The following is an 11,302-nucleotide window of genomic DNA, read 5'->3' on the forward strand; positions in this document are numbered from 1 at the left end:
TAAACGTAGTCCTGGGCTGATAGTGTTGAGCCCTAGGTGAATCTAAACTTCATGGCTGGCTCCAAAATGGAGAGATCTGAGGTGAAATTAAAACTGCAATTCTAGGTTCCCTAGCCCCTGAGGCTGCTGTACATGTATGATGAATGAGGGAATTAATAGTAATGATTTACCTTTGGCAAGCACTTGACTTCTCATTATCTCATTTACTAAATGAATAACTGTGATGGATGTGTTTAGTCAAATATACCTTGCAAGTATGCACTGAATGTAATTACTCACAGCACTAAATACAATGGAAAATGCACAGCAAAATTTTAAGATAAGGTCCTTGCCCTCAGGGAGCTAACCACAGCGCCTAAGAAAGAAAAGTAGCATTCTTGAAACAATTTGAGATTATGGCTAGAATGTGCAGCCAAACTTTGAGTACAATAGCAGATGAAAGTATGTGGTAGGTTGAATGGGCTGAATTAGTCATATTAAGGAGCAGGGGAATTTAAACTGGGCTTTGAAGAAGAGTAGGTAGTGGGATGAATGAAGCACCCATGAGGAAAGACAAATGAAGGAAACAACATTAAACCAAAGTGCAACAGCAGGAATAGAGTGGTGATAGTAATTATCAGTGAGAAGACCAGCCCAGCTGAACTAGAGACAGAAGTGAAGGATTAGAGCCCTTTCCCCAGTCCTTCCCCCATTTTCTGAAATAGGAGTTTTTAAGTGTTCTGGTTCATGTATAACAATGCTAAGGTCATTGTCATTGAAAGAAAGTTCATGTATTTATCAGAAAGAAAAGCAAATCCATAATACTTGGAATAGCTTGCAAATTCAAGAAAGTATGAAGAGTATAGTGTTGCAAATTTTCTCAAAAGTAGACAAACCAGTGTTGTGAGCCTTGTTCCGCCCCACCCCCACCCCCCCACCGCTCCTTAAGGCCATTTCAGGTGGTTGCCCTCAAGGCTTTTTCACCAGTAATCCTTCTGTTTTGTATGAGGTAAAAGGCTGGTTTTAAAATAAATGGCTACGATACCAAAACCTGATAAAGAGTGTAAAGAGTACACAAAAGAGAAATCTACAAGTTAATCTCCTTTTGGATATAATGTAAAATTAAAATACTTAAGATACATGTAGACCCCAGAACTATGTTACAAATGCAATGGCAAAATTAAGAAGAATTATGCCAGGTATATAAGAATGATTCAGTAATAGAAAACTTATTCATTTGGTTGACTATATTAGTAAGTCAAAGAAGAAAAAAAAATCTGTATGAGTGTTTCAATTGATAATGAAAAGGATTTTCTAAAATCCAACATCATTCCTTAATGAAAACTTTTAAAGAATTTAGGATAGATAATTTAAATATATATATTTAAATATTTTATTTATTTATTTGACAGAGACACAGCGAGAGAGGGAACGCAATGAGGGGGAGTGGGAGAGGGAGAAGCAGGCTTCCCCCTGAGCAGGGAGCCCGATGCAGGGGCTCGATCCCAGGACCCTGGGATCATGACCTGAGCTGAAGGCAGACGCTTAACCAACTGAGCCACCCAGGCTCCCCGAAAGACACTATTTAAAAATTTTTTTTCTCAATAAGTCTAGAACTAATTCCAAAAATCTGCATACCTTCTGTTGTTATGGTTGTTTGATTTTCTTAAATAGCACTTACAGTTTTCATACACATGTTTCATGTAATCCCGTTGAACACTGAAAGAACATTACAGGCTATATCACTTTATAAATGAGGAAAATGACACTCAAAGAAGAGAGGTGACTTGTCAAGATTTGCACTTAGGTGTTCTGAGTGCAAATGCTGTGCTCTTTCATTTTTTCGGAACTACCAGGCTGCCTCCCAACGTTTAGAGTTATCTGTGCCATTGCTGTCATGTAACTCTCCATCCTAGGGGAATTCTCACATTCTAAAGAGAGTTCAGCCAACACCAAAAGAAAATAACCTGTTTATTCAATGGGCCTGAGGGTGATTGTAGTCCTATCTGGTTTCCATTGCTGTATTTTTTCCCCAGCTAATTCTTGGTTCACTTGGAAGTGTCAGTACTGTCTCACAAAGTCTTCCTTAAGCACTGTCAGACTTTGTGCTCCAATTACCTGCTCATGTTTTGATGGACTACTTATCTTGCTTCTGCTTCTCCCCTGGGCAGAGTTCCCATCACAGTCCTTACTCTGTGAGCATAAAAAAGGATAATGTGTTTCTGGGCTTAAAGGAGGAAAAACACTAACATAGTTGGTACAAGCCAGAATACAAATATTTCATATTGAGATGAACACAAGAAGCCAGCTGGGAAAACATAGCTATTTACAGATTTAGATTAGCCTAGAATTCATTTCAACCTTTGAGGTAAAGGTGGTATTTTTAAATCATTGGCATTTGAAGCACACAATCTTAACATTTGGAAAGATATAAGCCCCTTTCTGAATTTGTTGAAATGTATAGATGCTTTCCCTAGAAAAATGCACAAACACACAAACTTGGAATACAATCTCAAGGAGTCCATTACGGGGTGACCCATGGGTCCCACATAAAATATTCCTGACTTAGAGTGTGACACAAGGCTGGTCTCTAAGTGATGAATATTCTGAGGTCCATGAGCCACTTGGGAGCCCGTTAAGACCAGCTATTTAGTTTCTTTATGTTAGTAGTGATAATCTGTTGACCTTTTTGTTTGTTTAGAGAAATCATTTTTATTTAGTCTTTAAGAGAAAAATCAGCTATGCTAGCCTCTAAGGTAGCCTTGTCCAAAAGGACTTCTCGCCATGATGGAAATGTTCTGTAACTGTGCTATTCCATTCAGGAGCCACTAGCCACTTGAAATGTAGCTAGTGGGACTGAGGAACTGGATTTTTTATTTAATTTAAATTTCATTAATTTCAAAAGAGTTTTTTTCTTGTGATGAAAACTTTTAAGAGCTACTCTCAGCAATTCTCAAATATACAATACAGTATTATGAATTGCAGTCCCAATGTGTACATTACATCCCCATGACTTATTTATTTTATAGCTTGCAGTTTGTCTTAACATCCTAGACCTTTTATAACAAAAGTGACACATACATGTTGTAAAGATTTTAAATAAAAACATTTCAGAAATGCAATGTTTACTTTAATTCTAATCCTCAGAGAAACAGTAGTTGGTATAAATATTGCCATATAAATAGATATATGTATTTTTTAAAAGATTTTATTTATTTATTTGAGAGAGAGAGAGCAGGGGGTCGGGGGGGAGAGCAGAGGGAAAGTGACAAGCAGACTCTGTGGTGACTGCAGTGCCCCATGCAGGGCTAGATCCCAGGACCCCGAGATCACAACCTGAGCCAAAATCAAGAGTCAGAAGCTCAACCGACTGAGCCACCTAAACTCCCCGAGATATATGTATTTTTGAACAGAAATCATATTATTTTGTATAGCAATTTGATTTTGTCACTGGATAATATATATGGGCAACCATAGTTTATTTAATCATTCCACTATTATGGACATTTATTTTGTTTTTAATCTTATGACTATCAACAATACTGCAATAAATATTCTTGATCATATCTCTGGTCATATATGTAAATATTTCTATATGATAAATTTCCTAGGTGGAATAAGCTAAAGGATATAAACATTATGTATTATGAAAGACTTTGCAAATGCACTCCCAAATGCAATAAGCCAAGCTATAATCCTACCAACAATCATGAGATGGTATCTATTTCACATATTTTCACCAATACCAGATATTATAAGTCTTTAAAAATTTTTTCCATGGGGCGCCTGGGTGACACAGTTGGTTAAGTACCTGACTCTTGGTTTTGGCTCAGGTCATGATCTCGGGGTCCTGAGATTGAGCCATGTGTCAGGCTCCAAGCTCTGCACAGAGTTTGCTTAAGATTCTCTCTCCTCTGCCCTCACCCTGACCCCCATTTGCGCACGTGCGTGCTTTCTCTCTCTCAAGTAAATAAATCTTAAAAAATAAATAAATAAATAAATAATGTTTCCAATTTGATAGTTATAGACACCTTATTTTTGTTTTTCTTTATACAGTTGTTTTATTTTCAAATATGCATTGCTTTTCTGAATTTCTTTTGTAAATTTCGTATTCATTGTTTTTATTACTATATAGAAACTTTGTATTTTATGTAGCAAAATAAACAAATTCTTTTAAGATTTGGGGGATAAGTGGGTATCTGCTGCTATCACCAAAATGAATTCCACATAGATCAAAGAATAAAATGTGAAAAACAAAGCTATGAAAGTCTAGAAGAAAAAAAAGGAAGAATATTTTTAGTAACAGAAAATAAAATGGCTTGTAAGCGTACAAAAAATACTAATAAGAGAAAGAAAACTATACCTGCAACATGAGAGCATTTGTACCTATTAGATTAGCAATGATCAAAAACGTTTGATAATGCTGTGTTGGTGAGGCTGAGAGGAAACCAAGTGTGCTAGCAAACTTCCCATCTGTATTGGGAATGACTGTAACTAGTTTGTACCACTTCTTTAGAGGGCAGCTTGGTTTTGTTTAACAAAATGTAAAACGTGCCTACTCTTTAATATAGCAATTACACTTCTAGAAGCTAAACCTACAGCTCTACTTTACATGTAAGACAGGACCAGGTACAAAAAAATGTATTTTGAATTTTAAGGAATAGCAAAAGTTTGGGAATAACCTATGTGTCCATTAAAAAGGGAGAAGTTGGGCGCCTGGGTGGCTCAGTCGGTTAAGCGACTGCCTTCGGCTCAGGTCATGATCCTGGAGTCCCAGGATCGAGTCCCGCATCGGGCTCCCTGCTCGGCGGGGAGTCTGCTTCTCCCTCTGACCCTCCTCCCTCTCATGCTCTCTATCTCTCATTCTCTCTCTCTCTCTCAAATAAATAAATAAAATCTTAAAAAAAATAAAAATAAAAAGGGAGAAGTTAAGTAAACTATGCCACATCTAAGCAACAGAATACTATACAGCCATTCAAAAGAGCTAGGCATATCTAGAGGATCTGATAATAGAGATCAAAGGATATTACAATGTTTAAAAAAATGTATTTGATAAGGATGTGAGCTAACCTTACTTCAAAAAAGAACATGTTTATGGGTGTATCTGACAAGATACACAAGAAATAGCTAGATTTCTCCACACCAGTTTTGAATGATGCATGTTCCTCCTTTATTATATACTATATCTAGTCAACCATTTTATCATATATTGTACCTGGTGTGCTGCTAACCATTGTGATTTAAAATTTATTTTAATAGCTTTTAGTGTTAAAAAAAAATAGCTTTTAGTGTACTTCCTCCTCATTTATTTTCTTTTTAGGATCTTCTTGGTTATTTTTATTTATTTATTTATTTTTGGATTTTATTTGAGAGAGAGAGCTCACATGAGCACAAGTGGTGGGGTGGGGTAGAGGGTAAGGGAGAGGCAGGCTCCCCGCTGAGCAGGGAGCCCAATGTGGGGCTTGATCCCAGGATTCTGGGATCATGACCTGAGCTGAAGGCAGATGCTTAACTGGCTGAGCCACCCAGACGCCCCTTTTCTTGGTTATTTTTAAAAGGTTAATCTTCCAAATGAATTTTTAAATTATTTTGTCAAATTCCCAAAAGTATTGTTAGATATTTCATTAAAATTATACTGGTTATGTAGGTTACTTTTAAAAGGTATTAAAATTATATGATGTTTGGGTGTTGGTATTTATTTATCTTTTTAAAGATTATTTTCGAGAGAGAGCACAAGGGGGGAGGGCCAGAGGGAGAGGGAGAATCTCAAACAGACTCCATGCCCAGCGCAGAGCCCAACTTGGGACTCGATCTCAGAACCCTGAGATCACAACCCTGAGATGAAGACCCTGAGAACACCACCTGAGTGGAAACCAAGAGTCAGACGCTTGACCAACTGTGCCACCCAGGCACCCCTGAGTGTTAGTATTTAATCTAAAAGTATCTCTTCTTTTTTTTGTTTTCTTCCTTCTTTCCTTCCTCCCTCCTTCTTTCTTCCTTTCTTTCTCTTCTCTTCTCGTCTTCTCTTCTCTTTCTTTCGCTCATACCCATAGTGGACCAAACAAGGGCTTGAACTCACAACCTGAGCTGAGATCAGAGTCAGATGCTCAACCAAGGGAGCCACCTAGGTGCCCCATCTCTTCTTTATTCAAACATTTTTGTCTTACAAATTCATTTTTGAAGTAAATTTTATTAATTTATTTTAGTATTCATTTCTAGCTAATTATTGTTATTATAAATAGGATTCTTTTTATATTGTATGTTCTAACTGGTTATGATTTATACATGAGAAAGCTCTTCATTTTGTATGTTAATTTTTTTAAAAGATTTTATTTATTTATTTGAGAGAGTGAGTGAGAGAGAGCACAAGCAGGGAGAGCGGCAGAAGGAGAGGGAGAAACCCTGAGATCATGACCTGACCCGAAGGCAGATGCTTAACCGACTGAGACACAGGGGCCCCTGTATGTTAATTTTAAAAACTGGTTACCTTAACTCATCTTTTATTGCTTCTAAAAGTTTTTCAATTGATCCTTGGAGTTTTCATATAATTTGCAAACAAATGACAATCCTAACTTATGTTCAGTATTTAATTTTGTATTTCTCTTTCATGTCTCACTGGATTGCTATCATATCCTTTCATGATATGATGATGAGCATTCTTGCTATGTTTAATGAGAATAATTGTTTCATTACAAAGCAAGTTTCTGGATTTGGTATAAAATATATATTGTTGGGGCACCTGGGTGGCTCAGTCGTTCAGCGTCTGCCTTTGGCTCAGAATCTCCCACTCCCTCTGTTTGTGTTTCCTCTCTCACTGTGTCTCTCTCTGTCAAATAAATAAATAAATAAATAAATAAATAAATAAAATCTTTTTTTTTTTTAAAGATTTTATTTATTTATTTGAGAGAGAGAGAATGAGAGACAGAGAGCATGAGAGGGAGGAGGGTCAGAGGCAGAAGCAGACCCCCCCGCCGTGCAGGGAGCCCGATGCGGGACCCGATCCCGGGACTCCAGGATCATGGCCCGAGCCGAAGGCAGTCGCTTAACCAACTGAGCCACCCAGGCGCCCAATAAAATCTTTCTTTATCAGGTACCAGGGCTAGCTAGTCCTATGGTTAAGTCAGAAAAAATTGATTGTGCTGCTCCTGTAATTTCCACTCTTCTTTACCAGCGAGATTCTTAGCTCTTTCCAATTTCCCCCTAGGTTGGCCCCAAATAGACCAGGGCTTGTTAGTTCCTCTGATAGGGCCAGAAGTGTGTTAGGCTAAAAACATTCACGTACTCCTGCATTTGCCAGTTGCTTAATGGCTTTGCCTGAGCCAAAATATTTCCTGAATGCCTTGACTAGAAATCCTTGCTCTTAGTCACTAATGAGTTAAACTGCAAAGGTATTAACTTTAGAATGTGGAAGTTAAAATTCACTTTACCTTCCAGCTTTCTCTCATAGCACATTAGTATAGATTGGTTTATCAGATTAGGTAGTTGTCACATTAAACCCTGAGGGTAAGAGATACTGGAGAGGTAAATTTTAATTAGTGAAGGGGAAGAAGGAAAGAGGGAAGCTAGTTTCAGTGTGAGTGGAAGAGAGAGAGTGAGAGAGAATTTGGTGGGGGAGAGGTGTGTGCTATGAGGGTAACCTGCAGGGCTGATGATACCAAGGGGGGGATCGGGGAAGTATGTCTAGTACTAAAGGGGTGTGGCACTGAAGTCAAACTGCTTAATTCACAATTTTTACTAGGGCTGGTCCTGTCTCTGACTCATTTCTACTACTTGTCCTGGCAAGTTATGTAACTGCCTATTCAGTTTGGTTGAAGGGAGAATGGCAAATAAGCATAACCCTTCTGTTTTTTTGAAACTAAGCCATGTTTGTTTGAACATACACAAAGTAATTTAATATGAACATGCTGTCATCTAAATCTGACCTATACGGACTTACCCTAGGGTTCATGACTGCTAATCTTGATTTTCTTAAGTGTTCCCAGAAATGGAGACCAAATCAGAAATTAAGCTTTCTAGTTTAAAGTTCTGTTTTAAAGAGTGATTTCACACTGTCTGATGGGAGTAAACTGCTGTGCAAGAAAGTAGATCATTAAAGGAGGCTTTGTTAGGCCGAGTCGGAATGTTTAATAAAACAAAGCATCACTTCATAAAAATTTCTTAGAAGTTGGTTGATTTTTACATCGTCTCCTATAATCTGTAATAGAAAACTGAAGAGGAAAAATAGTCTTATCTGCAGACACTGCTGATCAATTTAGGGCCAAATCCTGAGCTAGGATATTCCTATAAACAGGAGAAATGCTGAACCTGCCACATTTTACAACCACGGGAGAGGAAATTTCTTAGAGAATTGAAGCTATTAGGATGAGTAGTTCTTTAGTTGACCTTAAAGTTAAAGTAGAGAACTATTAAAGATTATACATATGCAAATTAAGTATTTTATTTTTACCAAAAATCTATCATTATACATTCATTAGTCAATCTTTTGATGTTGGGCCAAGGCTTTTCTGACCATAAATCTGCTGTTGAGAGTTGTAGGTTGTTTTTTTTACATAAACCTTACCTAAATGCAAAATCTACGATTTTCTGGTTTGGTTTTTGTTAAAGGAAATGTATAACTTGAGGACATTTGTGTAATATATTACAGTTTTCTCACCTCTGGTAATTCATGGCAGTAATTTGTCTTTCCATAGCATTCAGCTTCAGTTTTTAAAAAATTGTGGTGAAAAATACATAACCTAAAATTCACTACTTTAAGTGTTTTTTAAATTTCAACTTTAGGGGCGCCTGGGTGGCTCAGTTGGTTAAGGGACTGCCTTGGGCTCAGGTCATGATCCTGGAGTCCCAGGATCCAGTCCCACATCAAGTCCCGCATCGAGTCCCCCATTGGGCTCCCTGCTCGCAGGGAGTCTGCTTCTCCCTCGGACCCTACCCTCTTTCATGCTCTCTCTCCCTCAAATAAATAAATAAAATCTTAAAAAATAAATAAATAAATTTCAACTTTATTTTCACTTTGCACTTTACACTTAATAAAGTATATAAAAATGAAATTACCTAATTAGATTAGCAAGAATAATTAACATTAAGAATTTGGGAAACTAAAACAATTGATTTTTTTTAAGATTTATTTATTTTAGAGAGAGCGAGAGAGCGAGAGTGTGTGTGTACGCGTGATCTAGGCTGAGGGGTGGTGGTGGAGGGCCAGAGGGGGAGGGATAAAAAGAATCTTTAAGCAGACTCCCCACTGACTGGATCCCAGGATGTGAGATCATGACCTGAGCCAAAATCAAGAGCTGGCTGCTTAACCAACGGAGCTACTCAGGCGCCCCTAAAAAAACTGATTTTTATGTAAGCTTCAGAAGGTCAAAATTTTAGTCTGTTTTATTCACTGCTGTGTCCCTACCACCTAGAATAGAGCCTGTCACATAGTGTACACTCAGATGGTATTAAGGGAATGAATGATTGGCTGCTGTTAGTTATAACTCAGCTGGAGGAAGCATAAATGTGCAGGTATGCTATGATATAGCCCACTAGTAAACATTCAGTGGCCATGGACATCAGTCTTTTTTATAGGGGGAATGGAAAACATCAGTTAATCTTATGGTTTGACTAAATGAGGGTCATTTAATAGAGCTATTTTATTTTGAAAAATCCCCATACTGTGCTTACCACAATGTCTTGTATGCAATAAGTGTTCAGAAGATACTAATCTTTGTTGATTGTTGATTGATCTTTTTATTCTTGTTCTTCTACTGAGAGAAGGGGAGTGAGAGAGGGGTGAGGACAAATAGAAGCAATGTTTTTGTTTGTTTTTTTTTTTTAGATTATATTTATTTATTTGACAGAGAGAGACACAGTGAGAGAGGGAACACAAGCAGGGGGAGAGGGAGAGGGAGTAGCAGGCTTCCGCGGAGCAGGGAGCCCGATGCGGGGCTCGATCCCAGGACCCTGGGATCATGACCTGAGCCGAAGGCAGACGCTTAACGACTGAGCCACCCAGGCGCCCCTAGAAGAATGTTAATATTGCATATATACTCTTGGAGTGTAGAGGGGAAAGAGACTTCTCTACTCTCTCAAAACAGTTACTGAACTTTGCCATTAATATGAACTCAAAGAATAAAGAAATCTGTTCCCTTTGATCAAGAATATTCTCCAATTATTCAGCTTTCAATAAGCATTCCTTTGCCTCATTGTAGTTTGAGTGATCCTCCATTCTCTTGTCCAGTTCTCTGAATGGGAGTCTTCTCCGTACCATCAGTGGCAACTTGAATTAGATGAAGAGTTGAAGTATCTATCAGCCAAAAACCACTGTCCTTAAAACTCTCACCAGCTTGGGCTATAGCCTGGATGGATTCCAGTTATATTAATAAAACAGACTGAGCCCCATCTTCTCCCATACATAGGACCCCCAGACTCCTGAAAATGTGTTGACTTCCTCCCATACTTCCAGGATTCTCCAAGTGATGTTTTACACAGGTTCTGCAATGTTTGACTTTGTGCTTATACACAAACCTCCTCCTGAAAGTCTAATGCCTGAACATCACTTGCAGTAGGGTGCTTGCTGTTTCCACTGCTGCTTATACCCTCCATGAGACAATCAGAATTGGTGTCAAGGAGATCATCTCTTGGTGCTCCCCAAGCTGTCAACAATGAGCCAGAGCTGGGCTAGGCTCAACTATAGAAGTAAGGCCACAATTGTGCCATACTTAGTCATGTGATTCTCGAAGCAGCACTGCTTATGTTCATTATATCACAATATCTCTAATGAGGGGTGCCTGGATGGCTCAGTCAGTTAAGCATCTGCCTTTGGCTTAGGTCATGATCCCAGGGTCCTGGGATTGAGTCCCACATCGGGCTCCTGGCTCAGGGGGTGTCTGCTTCTCCCTCTCCCCTTTGCTCGTGCTCTCTCTCTTGCTCTCTCTCTCTCAAATAAAATCTTAAAATAATAATAATAATAAAACCATGTCTCTGATGAAATTAACTATTTTAAATGGACGGAAGTAAAGGGAGATAGTCATCATGCCATGCCTTTCTCTTTGTTGTCATCACCCTACACACATACTCACACTCATACACATACTCTTTCCCTGTTCTTTAGCCAAACATAGAAAGTATTTGTGTGTAAATTCTTTCAAATAGATGCTTTGAGAGACCATCACTTCTGTTCAGCAAATATTCAGATTCTGATAATCAGAATATTGCTGGAGGATGTGGTGGGGATTCCGTACCATTCTTTTTTAGATAGGAGAGATAGCCTTTAGTTAAAGCATTATCTTTTACTTTGGACATCTGACCAGGTTTTTCTCAGTAGAATATAGACTCTTTG

This window comes from Leptonychotes weddellii, chromosome 2, assembly GCF_054177405.1.
Source record: "Leptonychotes weddellii isolate Sample4059 chromosome 2, ASM5417740v2, whole genome shotgun sequence".
In the NCBI taxonomy this organism is placed as follows: domain Eukaryota; kingdom Metazoa; phylum Chordata; class Mammalia; order Carnivora; family Phocidae; genus Leptonychotes; species Leptonychotes weddellii.